This window comes from Oncorhynchus nerka, linkage group LG28 (genome assembly GCF_034236695.1).
Source record: "Oncorhynchus nerka isolate Pitt River linkage group LG28, Oner_Uvic_2.0, whole genome shotgun sequence".
NCBI lineage: Eukaryota > Metazoa > Chordata > Actinopteri > Salmoniformes > Salmonidae > Oncorhynchus > Oncorhynchus nerka.
The window spans coordinates 74,022,761-74,037,530 of record NC_088423.1 but is presented as its reverse complement, the minus strand read 5'-3'; the positions used below and the strand labels follow the sequence as shown (position 1 = coordinate 74,037,530).

The window sequence follows — 14,770 nt, the reverse complement described above, 5'->3', positions numbered from 1 at the left end:
CATCAACTAATAATCGGAAATATTTCTATTGATGTAGGCCTATTTATTATTATTATATTTTTCTGGGGAAGGGGGCACATTTATGGATACCAATTGGTGGTAGCAGTGTCATTATTAGGCTAATTATTGCATTAACAAAATGTTTATTTTTCGTGTTAGGTGGAACCCATACGATACTCTGGCAGTATGTACGAGAAGGAGTCGGTTGCTATCTTTGGTTATCTAGCTGTATGAGTGTTACTCGGCCGTCATAAAGCTAGCTAACCGAAAGTAGGAATGTCCTCCAAACCTGCGACTCGGACAGGAATAAATGGTGTCTGGGAGTAAAGACACAAAATAACATAATTGATATGCAATTACAGGCCAATACCTCAGTGCCTTTCCGGTAAGTTATAACAATTTTCCCTAATCACTTATTATAAACATCTGTTGAAACACTTCTGAATTCCTCAAAACCTGCTACAACCCGAAATTATTTTTAATATAAGTAGGATCATCTTTATAGCATGCCTTTAAATGAAAAGACAACATTTTCTACAATCATGCTGTGAATTGAAGTGTATATTTGTCCCACTTTTGTTTAGTATGCTTGGAGCAAGAATACTCTTTATATATTTATTTATTCTATCACGCAAAGCATCTGGAGTGTTTTTGCCTAAAACATCTTCTAAAACGAAAAATACTTCAGAAAAAGCCTTTATTCCGTTCAGAGGAATTACATAACTTTATCCAGTCATATGAGTGAACTGTAACAATTGGTATTCATGCCTGAATATGAATAAAGCTTTGTTGCATCAAAGTATCCACAGTTGAGGCTGTATTCCTTATAGTTCTCACTGCATAAATCAGGTTTACACACACGCAAACACATATTGAATTAAGGTTTAATGAAATGGATTAAGATTTGTAGCTCATATTGATGTCATTCTTAAAAAGGTGGAAAGGTTTCAATTTTCCAGAAAATGGCCGCTATTAGCCCTTATGACGTATTTAGGCCTACTGTAGTCCAACGCCTATGAAAAAGGCTGTCCTGATTTAGATGAGCTATGTAGGCTTTGCCTACCCCTTGCACTGATATTCTGAATAAGCGTAGGCTAATGATATCTTTCAGTCGATATTAAGTCAAGAGATCCATGTCATTACATAAACGCATAATTTCAGGAATAAAAACATGTAGTTGTGTTCTCACATTGAGTTGTGTTACCTAGAAAGGAAGAACACTTAAGATATTCATGGTTTTTGTAGATTTTAAATGCATTATACCTCCCATGTGAGTCACACAATACTTTTACGCATTGTGTGCACACCTAATCGCCTAAATGATTCAAGTGTCTCAATTTGGACTTTCTGCCTGGCCCTTCACGGTGCTATAGCCGTCCTTCAAAAGGCAACTTCTATAGCTTCTCTTGGAGAACCAAATCCGGGGATGCATTTTCATTCAACCAACAACTCCTCTCAGAGCCTACAGTGTCTCTCAATGGTTGGAGCGCGCTCCTGGCTAATTGGTTTGATTCAGTAGGAGGAGGCTATACGCTGGATTTGTGAAACGTCCAAGCGAGCTTTTCCCACGACCGGACAGATCTCTCCATTCAAGTGTGTCACCAGACAATTTAGAATTTCCACTGGTCAACCCAGTGACTTATGGCCCACCAGTCGCTATTCTGATAATCTCGCCCTTAACCAAAACCGCATCCTCTTGATGTCTATTGTGAGCTTTACATTACCCAAGTGTAGGCCGATATCTAAATTCCTACTCAGGTATTTTAATACTGAGAGTAGGCTAGTTGTTGATGATGGAAATGAACAACTACTATCAACTCACTTGATTTGAACACTTCATATTCTAATCAATCTCAATATATGTTTAAAATATCCATCTATACTTATTTATTGTAGCTTCACCTTTCTTCACTAACTGCATGCTGATTGCACCTCTACTCTACTCAAAACAAAAGCCTTGTGTCCTCCAGCCTGCCTATCTGAATCTCCTCATCAATAACTGTAATGCAGGCTCTGGTCCAAACAATTCCCCAAAAATAAGAATGGAGACATTATCTAAATCAACCACATCTATCTCACCACTCTATTCTTCTCTAGGCCTAATCCAAATAAACATGTATTTTGAATGTTGTAGAAGAACCCTTGGCATGACTATTCTATAACCCGACAATGATCAAATTAATTGTCGCTGAATGTTAGTGATGAGAATTCAAGTGTATTGTTTTAATGGATACGTGTAGTTTTTTTCCCACTATTGCATTGTATTGTATTTGGAAATGACTTTGTTATTGTCAAAGGTTGATCCAGTGCCCTTGTCACTGCAGTGGCTGCCTGAGATACACACAGAAACTCTGCAGTGTGAACAGCACACGCTGTCTACTATATGGTAAGTAAGGTATACAGTACATGTGCATATTATATGGTAGAGTAACAGCTAATGGCAGATATAGAGAGGCATGATGAGAGGAGAGAATATGAGAGAGAGGTTGAAAACAGAACATGAACATGAACCAATGTGGGTGTGAATGACAGGTGCTAGGATGCAGCTCCGTGCCTCTTGGCTTCAGGTTTCTCTATGCCTCCATGGGAGCCTTGGTGGAGATGAAGATGTGTAAAAGCTCCAGTATGTTCCTGGTTTGTGCTGGTGGCAGCATGACCCAGATCTGAGCTGGCTCCCTGTAGTCGTCAGGTTCTGACTCTGCTGCCTTCAGCTTTGTACTACAGAAAGGAGGAAAGAGCAGAGGAGGAGTAAAGGAGGAAAAACGCTGAAACTTCAGCATCTGCTTCAGCCACTTCTTTCCTCTGAATCCATTCTGTTTACAAAGAAGCTGTCTGCCTGTTTCATCTCATGTGGGTTTTGTTTTCCGACCCGCCACCCACCCACCACCCACGTTTCTCACTGATCTTCAAAAATGCATTCTCCCTGAAGATGGAGGAACTATAGTCTCCCTCTCCCACTCCCTCTCTCATTCTCTGCTTTTATAGGCTAATCATAGAATAACCTCCTTTATGGACTCTACATTCATTTGACTTGACACAGTAGCAAGCAGATTGCCATTCTACGTAGATCTTACAGCCTAGATTTCCTCTTATTCATGAAGACATGAAGAACGCTAAAATAGAAATGAGTATTATGAGTCTCTTTTACAACAATTTAATCATGAATCTTTCTTTGTGAAATAAATAACTACTGATGAACAAGTGCGCTCTTTGCATTAGACCATCTGCTAAACGGGACAACGCACCACAACAAAGCATTTTTTTGCTGGCAAGATGTAGGGTGGCTGGCGAGTAATCTTTTTTCTCCCCGGCATCTAACCACTCTCTGACGAGCTTGCAAACCCTTTAATTAATTAACGATGTTGAGAGCGGCTCGTTCTCTATTGTCTCTAATACACTGACCCCCTCCCACAGTCTGAAACGACAGCAGGCTCACATACACACTAAAGCAACATTGCAGCCACTATGGGTAGCACAAAGCCAGTACAATATATGCCATACAGTCTACTGTACACCATTGCTTGAGTCAAATAACCAGACAGCTCTCTATTAAGATTACTATCAAAAGCTTCACCCAGAGTCTAGTACCTTGTAGTGGTGTGACTGTCAGATACAAAGGAATTACAGTTATTCTGTCCTTTTATTTCCCTAAAGACAGATTATGTGGTAGTTGCCATGGCAGTGATAAAAGGGGGTCTGTTTTGTGCTTTATTTCCTCCACAGTGACTGCCAGCCATTCACACCAGGTCTGGATTGAGCGAGGGAAAAGTGGCACAGTCGTCACAAAAAAAGGAGAAAGCAGGAGGGGAAGAAAAAGGCCAACCCCCTTGTCCCTCTTCCCTTAAATCTCCATCACCGGAAGCCTTTGGTGCCATCTGTGCCCCCGGAGAAAAGGACGGACGACATGCCTCCACCCTGTGCCAACGGGGACAAAGGAGCTGCCAGTTAGAGCGGCCCCCCTCGCAGGCAGCCAGAGGACTCTGTGTGACTGACTGGGGCTGAGCTATGGAAGCCATCTTGATGGAGAGTCTTGCTGCTGCTCCTAAAATGGCTGTGTTGGCATGAGGTAGGGCTGGCAGCACCATTGGTTCTATCGGGCTTTTCTCCATCACTCCCCTCATCAGTAGGCTAGCCTCTGTCAGCCCTCTCATCTTACCCTCTCCAGTCTGAACTGGCTAAGGACTGTGGCAGGGTTTAGGAGATATTAGATCAATTAACGCTTGTAGGCTAGAGAAAAAGCAGCCCCATCCATTACTGTTTAGATGTTAACGAGGCATTGCATTAACGAACTGACTATAGCCTTGTTTGATTTTTTGATTGTAATGTGCGTTCAGCACACTTTGCAACAGACAAGCAGTTATATTTTTTAAAATAATACACCACATTAAATACACGTATTTCCATATGAATAAATATTTATCTCTTAAATAATCCTAATTTTGAACATATATCTTTCTCTCACACACACACACACACACGCATGCACGCACGCACGCACGCACGCACGCACGCACGCACGCACGCACACACACACACACACAGAACACAGAACACATACAATCCTTGCACTCTCAGGTTACATAAATCTGGTCATGTCAGATGATGATGATGCCCTTGTGGCCTTCAGCCACAGAGCAGAGCTAGCTGACTCGTTGGTCATTACACCTTCAATCATTCTCAAATCTACAATCAACCCTCACATCTCAAACCGCTGTTTGTCTCATACACACATCTTACATATGTGTCTCACATCTAAACCCACTGTTTTCTCATACTTAGCTTACAACTTCTGTCTCACTCGCGATACGTCTATTGTGTATGCATTCATACCTCATACTATAATGTGTCTCCTACCTATGTACATCTTCTATGTTTCACGACTATTGTACATCATTTGCACATTCATATGCACCTTACCAGATGTCTTCGAGCTACAATTGTTCCTGTATATTCTGTAATTTCAAAGATCTGGCTATTGCTTACGTTGCACATGGAATTACAAAATATCAAGTGATAGACCTTTTAATTTTCCATCATTGCACCTCATTGTTTACTTCCACTCTTGGTTACTTTGGCTACTTGATATTAAGCTATAAACTATTCAAAAAAGGACAAATGTGCACAGGGGGTTTAGCCCTAATTAGTTTCAGTCATTTCAGATGTAACAGAGATGAACTACAGTTCATATATCCTTATTATCAGCACTTTTTTATTTATTTACATCTGTCATGAAAAATGTGCATATTCACAAAATAAGAAAGACAACAACAACTATGGTTGTATCTGTGTGTTTATCATAGAGAGGGAAACACGATTTACAGTCCAGTAGGCCAGGCCTACCAGTCATGTTGGATGGTGTACTGTACAACATGTTCTGTTTATATTATCATCTGGGTTATGGTGAAGAGTATAATTGGAGTATGATTTTTCATAGCTTTAAATTATCAATCAATATAACAGGGCAAATTTATTTCTATACAATATATTTCTATACACTATAGATGTTTCTATAGGCACCTCACCTTGAACTGAAAATATGTCTCTTGGTCACAGTACAGGATGAAATGATTATAATGATCAGAGCGGGTCATTGCTTTCATTGCACAGACTGCTGTTGCTATGCAACTTAGAAATGACACGTTGAGACAATTAGCTGGACAATTATGTTAACAAGCTAGGAATATGAATATGGCATGATAAATGAAAAAAAGGTAGGCTACCTAATGTAGGTTATGTGGTTGATATAAGGTTAAACTGAATTTCACAAAGTCTAATATTACAGAGACTGCAATGCAATATTACATGTATTTAATCTGACAATGTACTGAAAATATTTGATATCGAAAATAAATAATCATATTCTTTTGAACAAGAAATGATTCGCATACTCACTGAAGGTAGGACCTTGTCTGGTTATTTAGAAACCGATGTCCAACACAAACCGGATGCAAAGCACGACCTTGAGATAGGATCATTTGCAATAGAAAACCACAAATAAACGCTAATATTTATAAAAATACTTTACATACGGCCTACTTAATCCATCACTATTAAAGACCACATATTTGTAAGGAAGAAAACACCAAAATATAGCCTGTTACTGAATCATTGGCTTTACAGAGATAACAAATAAAGGAAACAATGATGCAACTGCAGCCGTTAATGAAGAGCACCAGACAAGCTCTGTGTATTAACATAATTGCATAGAAACGAGGAGAGAATGCAGAGCCCTCTTTAAAGGAACAGCAGCACATTAGAGGCGCGGGCTGCAGCCTTGTATGCGCGTGGGGTTTAGCTGCACGAGACACGCGACAGCAAAGTGGAAAATGTGGGATTAATTTTTGCCAAATGTAAAAATATCCAGTTTAACCGAATATCCCCTAAATCCTGAAGTCCCTTTACTGTAACTAATGAAATGTAAAAGCCAGTGTAGATCATCCCTTACAGTAGGGTATCTTTTTATGAAACCTTTATGGCAGCCAAACGAAACCACACCAGATACAAAGAGAGAGTGACTTATAATACATACAGCCTAATGCCTCCTATATGTTAAATATAATGTCAATTGTTAAATTATGATTTCATTTAATTACAAAAAAAAATTGGCCTATAGACACGTTCCACCTGACATCATATGGTATATTATGTTTCTATGATATTTTGATTTAGGGATAATACCCCACTAAATCATGTAGGGAAATAGCATTCATTTGGAGCAACATTAATTCGTATCCCCCAAAAATGTATGCTTCATTGTTTGTACACACAAGAATAAGATCACAATGCTTGTTGAGTGATTATACATCTTACGTGCATTGGATGAAAGATCTACAGTAGCCTAGCCTACCCATACGTGCATGTATTCATCATCATGTACATTACATGGGATGATAAATGATTAACCACTATGTATTTTAGTACAATCAAAGATTACTGTAGCTTTAACATAACAAAGAAAAAAATGTGCCTTTATTATGATGAAGGAAATCCACTATGCCTTTAATACAACAAAGGACAACTGTGCCTTTAATGCCCAAGCAAGCTTTAATTAGACTAGCAGGCTCTCCATAGGGGGGAGGGGCCTCCTCATACCTGATTTACATATTCTCAAGGCCTCCATCGCAGATGTGTCACTGCATAGAATACAGGGATGGGCAGATATAAAGAAGCTTACTGGAAGAAGCAAAGGACTAGCTCTACACACAATGTGTTAATTAAACCTACAATCAGTTGTAGGGAATCTCATAATGAATAGCATTTAATGTAAATATGATGTTCTTGTGTGTGTGTGTGTGTGTGTGTGTGTGTGTGTGTGTGTGTGTGTGTGTGTGTGTGTGTGTGTGTGCGTGCGTGCGCGTGCGTGCGTGCCCAAGGCAAAGCCTATGACATTGAATATGCTTTGTTAAATCTAGTCCTGTGTTCGAATACTGGCTGTATCAATTAATTAATCATTTCCACTATGTGGATTAGGTGCCATAGCAACTATTCTCACAGAGCATGGATGTGAGTTATTTTGCATTCATGTGAGAGAAAGTTCTTACAGTGATAATTTTCCACCATATATCTGTCATAAAATTCTCATATCCTATATATTCTACTTTCAACACATGAACGCAGATAAAAAGTCTGTTCCGTTTCAGACTGACTGTGGGACTAAAATAGACGTATTTTGATCCTGATGCTTCATGTCCCATTTACTCAGAGACCGTGGGCTTGTATTTGGATGATTCTTACTACTAATTGGGGGGTGATATAGAGAATGCTCTGTCTATAATCCTCCTGGTTGAAAGGTTTAAAGGTTATGAAATCTGTAAACATGACTGATCTCTTTGTTTTCATTGGGTGGATTGATTTCATATGGCCTAGTTCCCAGTTAATGAAGAAGACTATTGCTGTTACAGTAGTCTACATGCATACCTCCCCATTGTCTTCAACCCTGATTGTTAACACTGGACACGGGGAATTATTTGGTGGTGATGTGGTGGGAGCCACTGGTACAGTATGTAATCAGTGGTTTGTCAGTGAATGCAGTAGCATTGCAATCTAATTCAGCACCTAGGACAGCGTCAGATTAAGGCAGATGTTTTTACTGTAATGACTGGTGATGTTGCATTCTGCATGCACATGTGCCGAGTAGATGCACGTTTTAATTAGACATTGGTTGTATGAACCAAAACACGTTGATTTGAACAACCAGCTCTCACAGTCTCACGTCAGAATTAGACGTTCATCCATGTTTCTCAAATGTCACATTTCGAAGTTATTCCAAACGTCAAATTTCAAAGTGTTTAAGGTTAAGTTTAGGCATTAGTTTAGGCACACACACACACACACACACACACACACACACACACACACACACACACACACTCACACTCACACTCACACTCTCACCCACGTACAAAACATCCATACAGATTCCTGTTAAATGTGTGTGTGTGTGTGTGTGTTAAGTTTAGGCATTAGTTTAGGCACACACACACACACACACACACACACACACACACACACACACACACACACACACACACACACACACTCTCACACACACACTCACACTCTCACCCACGTACAAAACATCCATACAGATTCCTGTTAAATGTCTCTTTTAGCTCCTGGCACTGGGGAACAGAGCAGAGAGCAACAGTGAGCTGTGATCTTTGAGCCTGGGCTGCAGGGCTGCAGGTCGGTGTAGTGCACTGTGTACTGCAGCTGTCTGTCTGTAGCTAGTCTGCCTGTTGGTAAACAGTAGATGGAGTCCACATTATCATTCTGCTCCTGGCTCCCCTCCACAATGACTGCTTTGTGAGGGGAGCTCTTGACGGAGGTCCACCACCCCTCTTTCCCACCATTGTGTGGGTGGGTGCTGCAGGAGACACAGGGGGTAATGGGGTGGGAAAGACGCTCCAGACCAGACACTGCCAGATGCCTGCATTAGCGCCAAAACCATGAGAGTGCCCCCTGGAAAAGCAGCCCCTCTCCCCGTTTTTCTATGTATTTATGTCTGTGTGTGTTAGTGAATGTGTCTCAGTGTGTGTGTGTGTGTGTGTGTGTGTGTGTGTGTGTGTGTGTGTGTGTGTGTGTGTGTGTGTGTGTGTGTGTGTGTGTTTTTTGCACAAATTATCAAATTAGTTTAAAGCCCTAAATTAGCTATTTTTTAATGATGTTGCACTGTTAAAATAATAACTTAAATGATAATCAGAGGCATGTGTTTAAAATAATAACTTAAATGATAATCAGAGGCATGTGTTTAAAATAATAACTTAAATGATAATCAGAGGCATGTGTTTAAAATAATAACTTAAATGATAATCAGAGGCATGTGTTTAAAATATAATTAATAGTTACAATGTTGGAAAACCTAAACGTATCTTAACTCACTGAGTACGCTGGGGGTTACTGCCCCTCATAAAAGCTTCAACTACCTTGTGTCTATAACAGCCAGCATATTAATGGTTGTTTATGGGAGAACAATTTTCAATCATTCACAGATGTAAAATCTTTACTGAATTTTAGGATTTAAAAAGGCATCATTTGTTAGTATGGATTAACAATTTGGCATTGAGAATGTCATGTTACATTTGAGCTGGGTGGCAGACTGTATTCCCGATTCCCCTTCTACCACAGACAGGCTATTAATTAAATGACAATCACAATATATTACCCTGTAAAAGGAGGCAGCCAGAGAGAAAATGAGAGAGAAAGGAGGGAGAGAAGTTGTTTTTACCAAGGGGCAGACAACAATATTTCACAGCAAGGCATTCAGACAATGATAATAGGTGATAATGTATGCAGGAACAAAAGAATGAGAGGTAAACAAAGGTAATGACAGAGAATGTGAGAGGGATAGCACAGAAGAGCTCACTTAAATATCATGTTTAAAACAGTTGTAAAGAGAGAGAAATTATGTTTGAGCGTTAACAGGTTTATCCATTCAGAATGTAAGGTGGTGGGGAGTTTGTGTGTGTGTGTGTGTGTGTGTGTGTGTGTGTGTGTGTGTGTGTGTGTGTGTGTGTGTGTGTGTGTGTGTGTGTGTGTGTGTGTGTGTATTTATGCATAGTATCTGTGTGTTTTTATGCACTTCTGTGTGTTTATATGTGTGTGTGGACAGACAGTGTGTGTGTTGGGGGAGGGGATGTACTGTCTGCCTCTGTGTGTCTGTCTGTGTTTCCATGTGGCTGAGGCTGCAGCTGGCATATTCATAGACAGGGTGAACAGGGGTCTGGGAGCTGTCTGGAACCACCTTGTATTATCCCACTAAAGAGCTCAATCTGAATCAAATGCAAGATACCGATCATACTTGGGTTATGACTATAAAATGAGTTCTTTCTTTTCAGAGTGTGTTACCGCAGCTCTATTCTGCCATTTCTCATGAGGTCAAGTGGGCTGTTAGAGAATGGGTTAACAATAAGAATAGAATGGCTGTGAATGCTTCTGTTGCACCTCCACTGAACACCTAAAGCTGTGGTTCCCAAATCCCACATTGTACTGTAGCTGAAGCCTTGTGGATTTTATCAAGACCCCGCAGCTAAACACAACCATTGAATCAATACAGTTTTTTCACCATGATCCTGGCAGAATTAACAACTGACGGGTGGGTTCAGACCCATGTAGATAAACACATTTAAGTAATCTTCCATCACATTCAATGTTATAACCTGTCCATAAAAGGGACTAAATCACACACCCTGCTCTGAGCTTTGTCTAAAGATTGTATGTTTTACACTCCCTCTCCTCTCCCCCTGTGAGGATACCTCAGCTGCGTTCTCGTCTTAATCTGGGGATAAACGCGATTATCCCGCCAAGAGTTGTTCTCAGCTTTGTAACGGCAACAGGGGACCTTTCACATCTCTTTTCTTCCCATGGCCCAGTGGCCATAAACAGCGTGGACCCCCAGACATGGGCCTGCCTCAGCTTACAGGCATTAGTATGGAGACAGCGGCCATAACAGCCCTAGCTAAAGGCTATGGTGTTTTCACCAAATGTGGGCAAACAATTGGTCAACCAAACAAGTTTTAATGACCACTTCATCATAAATAAAGGCATTTTGTATCCATTTATTGTGGGATCATTTAGAAAAGGTTAAGGAATGTATCACTAGATAGTCTTCACCTCCATTGTGCTGCGTGTATCTCTCTATCTGCCCATCACTCACATGGCCTGTGAACATTTCAGGCTGTCTGTCAAGTTCAAGTTCACAGCGGTGGGAATGTCTAGACTGATTCACATTCAGTACTTCTTCATCTACTTTTGTCATCCCCCTCCCATCCTCCCCCTGATGGTCGTGTCCAAGGCAGGCTGGGGGAGCCCAGTGTTCTGTGGTGTTTCCGTGGCGTTGCTATGACAGAGGGGCTGCAGCGTTGTTATGGTAGCAGGCCTGGCAGGCCCAGCTATGTGCTGGTGAAAGGGACAGCCTGTCAGAAAGTGTGTGAGATGTCCCTTAGGTCCCCCTTACAGCTGGGCAAAGGCACCCTGTCCCCCCACTCTGGTCCCCTCTTGTCCCCCTCCCGTCCCCCTCCTGTCCCCTAGCAGACAGGCCAGAGCCTGGGAACACAGAAACACAGAGAACATTTTATATTCATTAGACTCCCCTCTCTCCCTCCCTCCATCACTCACTCCTTACCTCCCTGTCGACTTCACTCTCCCTCCATCTTTCTCCCATCCCATCTTTCTCTCCTATGCATCCCTCCCTCCCTCTCTGGGACAGTAGAAGCAGGACCCTCTCATCTGTCTGCCTCTTCCTACCCTACTAACTGGGAGCTCATCCAGTCATGTTGGGGCTTTCAAATACAAATGGACTGGAATGGCGCTAAAGACTTTGAGTGAGAACACTGGGGGCTCTGTGTATTTGGACATTTTAAATGAACCTGAGTGTGTGTGTGTGTGTTTTGTTGAGGTCTCATTCAGGACTGAAGACGAGTATTGAGCATAAAAGGCTGATGATTTGCATAAGCTGCATGCTGTCTGAGGGTTTGGCGGGGGGGGGGCGAGGGGAGCCGGAGAGAAAAAAATATATGAGAGAACATAAAAAAGAAAGAGGGAGAGATCCCACATTGTGGAGGAAGAGAAAAAAGAAAGAGGGAGAGATCCCGCATTGTGGAGGAAGAGAAAAAAGAGGGGGCTTGAATAAGGGAGAGGGTGGAAATTGACAGAGAAAGGGTCTGGCCAAGTCCCCCGGTGGGATTAAATTGTCCAGAAACCTCTCTATATATAATTTGGTGAAATTGGTAATGGTGCGGGTAGACTGCCCCTGTGTATATTCAAAACTTGATGAGAGACAGCTAGATTTGTCTTAGTTGTTAAGTTGATGACAGTTAAGGATGACGCAATAAACACAGTTATCAGAAAACTTTAATATCCCACATGAATTCACAATGATTCTTTGTATTGGTAAAATCTGTCCTTTTCTGTTTCTGTCCTCTCTGAAATTGCTTTGCACATACTGTAACACAATTGTCCTTATTATTCATAACATTTCTATTGGTGTACTCCAAGTACCGAAACTGGTGTTAATGTGTTTTGAATAACCCAATGTAGAAATAGATGGAAGACTGTATTTATTATTTAACCAATCATTCACTGACTGACACATTCCCTGCTCCCAAACTAGATTCCATCAAGCATCAAGGCCAAGATCATTGTCATCCCTCCATCTTACTGTGACCTAAAACAATACTGGTCACTGTTTACAGTTAACCAATACGCTGTGTTCTGGGTTCTTGTGTTAAGCAATGTGACATGGGTGACTTACATGTTGTTTTTTTATCTCTGTGCCTCCAGGTCCTGCTGGTGTTGACAACCTCCAGAGGAAGCCTCTTCCATCAGCCCTGAGCCCTGGGCCCTGGGCCCTGAACCCTGAACCCTGGGCCCTGAACCCTGAGCCCTGGGCCCCGAGCGCTGGCAGTTGGTTTAGACGCACCAGCGGGAATAGCATGTCAGATCCCAGGATGTCACGCAAGGCCTTCCTCATTGGCATCCTCTCCAGTCAAACACTGAGAAATCAGGGCAATGAAGAATCGCCCCTAAAGTTAATACTTGGAGAGATTTACTGTAAGGACAATGTTTGGAGTTATTTGAAAACATTGTTTGCAGAAGTTGCACCGGATCATCTGCAGATATATTGCACTTGGGTAATGAATGTTCTCTTTTCCCTGGCTGAGAGTGTATAGTTTCAATATAACTTTTAACATTACAGCAGAATGTAAGACAATGTGTGTATGATGTGAAATCAAAAGGGATGAGATCAACATGTGTTCTTAATCTAAGTGTGTGTGTGGTGCGTGTGTGTGTGTGTGTGTGCGTGTGTGTGTGTGTGTGTGTGTGTGTGTGTGTGTGTGTGTGTGTGTGTGTGTGGTTTGGCCCCTATTGTACTCTTTAGAGTACTCTGGAGTGTACTGGGCTTCAGAGAAGCACTACAGTGCCCTAATGTGTGGGCTGCTTACAAGAGAAGCTCTCTGGATGTCTATCCTCTGTCATGTGCAATTAGTTACTTTATGAATAGAACTGACTACTCTATGCAAATACATGTGAATGACTCACCCTCTGGCTGTATTGCAAATGTTGTTTAATGTTTGACTGTCACAGTGAAAAGAAAGACATTGTTTGGTGAAGATTCCATCCATTTACTGTATCCATCAAATGCTGCGTTTTTCCAATTACAAATATTATCTGCACGTGTTCATAGTGATCAGGGAATGTTCTACATGAAATGTGTTGGATACAGTATTGAAGCAGTCAGATTAATAGCCGTCTCATTGCCTGATTGTTATTATTATCCTTATTCAGAGAGATAGACAGTTTTGAACATACCTGCAATAAAGAAAGTGACACATACTTGTACACTAAAGTCATACAAAACATGTTTTTGTAATTGAGTTCTGACTTGTTATAACTTCTGTGCTGTTTGAATTGAATGTGTATACAGAATAAATAATTCAACAGATGTCTAAAAGATTCTGGTGTTTTTTATTGGAAATAGAGAAATTATTGATATTGAAGTTTATATGTCTGCATTTAGACAGGCAGCCGAATTCTGATTTTTTTTTTAACCAATCACATCGGATCTTTTCACATCAGATCTTTTTCAGAGATGATCTGATTGGTCAAAAGACTAATACGTGAAAAATAGATCAGAATTGGGCTGCCTGTCTAAACGCAGCCTAGAGCTACAGACTCTGATAACTACAGTATGTTGCTCTTAAAGACAGTATGTGTATCAGCACCTTGGAAAGCACACCACAATCGAAAGCTGTTGGTAGGTTGGTCTGGATCTTCTATTTACCAGATGAGTGTGAATATTATGCAACCAATCACCTTTATTTTGAAATGTGAATACAGGCCTTACAACCGTTTGGACATAAACAGACCCTCCTCATGAAGACTTCTGAAGTAGCCTAAAATAAATCAAAAGTAGCCTACCAAGGATTACCAGATGACCAGCTCTCAGGTTTACTGGTCTTTGATCGGTAACTGCTTTCATATAAAAATGTTGCATATGCATTTTGAGTGACAGATGACACGTAATTGCTGAGAAACATTGAACATATCCTAAAATGATTCTGCAGAAACCTAAAAAGGCATGCGCTGAGAGAAATGAAATCATGCTAATGGTTTGGACGAAATCTAAAGTTCAAAGGCATAATAACATGCAAAGAAAATAGACGTGAATCAAAAAAGAGAGAAACAGTGAAAGTCTAGAAGTTGAGAGAGCCGATTGAGACACAGTGATGCAGAAGTAGCGGTACAGACATGACCCTGCAGAAGTTTCTCT

At 41.0% G+C, this 14,770-nt stretch overlaps 2 long non-coding RNA genes across 2 annotated transcripts; one reads left to right on the top strand and one right to left on the bottom strand.

Moving 5' to 3' along the window:
- Window positions 1–166: 166 nt before the first annotated feature.
- LOC115112352 (uncharacterized) lies at window positions 167–13,931 on the top strand. Its single transcript, XR_003860921.2, has 4 exons — window positions 167–385; window positions 2,298–2,386; window positions 3,724–4,066; window positions 12,781–13,931. It is a non-coding gene; the product is annotated as an uncharacterized LOC115112352 (long non-coding RNA).
- On the bottom strand, window positions 681–6,169 carry LOC115112353 (uncharacterized). Its single transcript, XR_003860923.1, has 2 exons — window positions 5,893–6,169; window positions 681–2,718 (listed from the first exon to the last, which is right to left on the bottom strand). It is a non-coding gene; the product is annotated as an uncharacterized LOC115112353 (long non-coding RNA).
- Window positions 13,932–14,770: the final 839 nt, after the last annotated feature.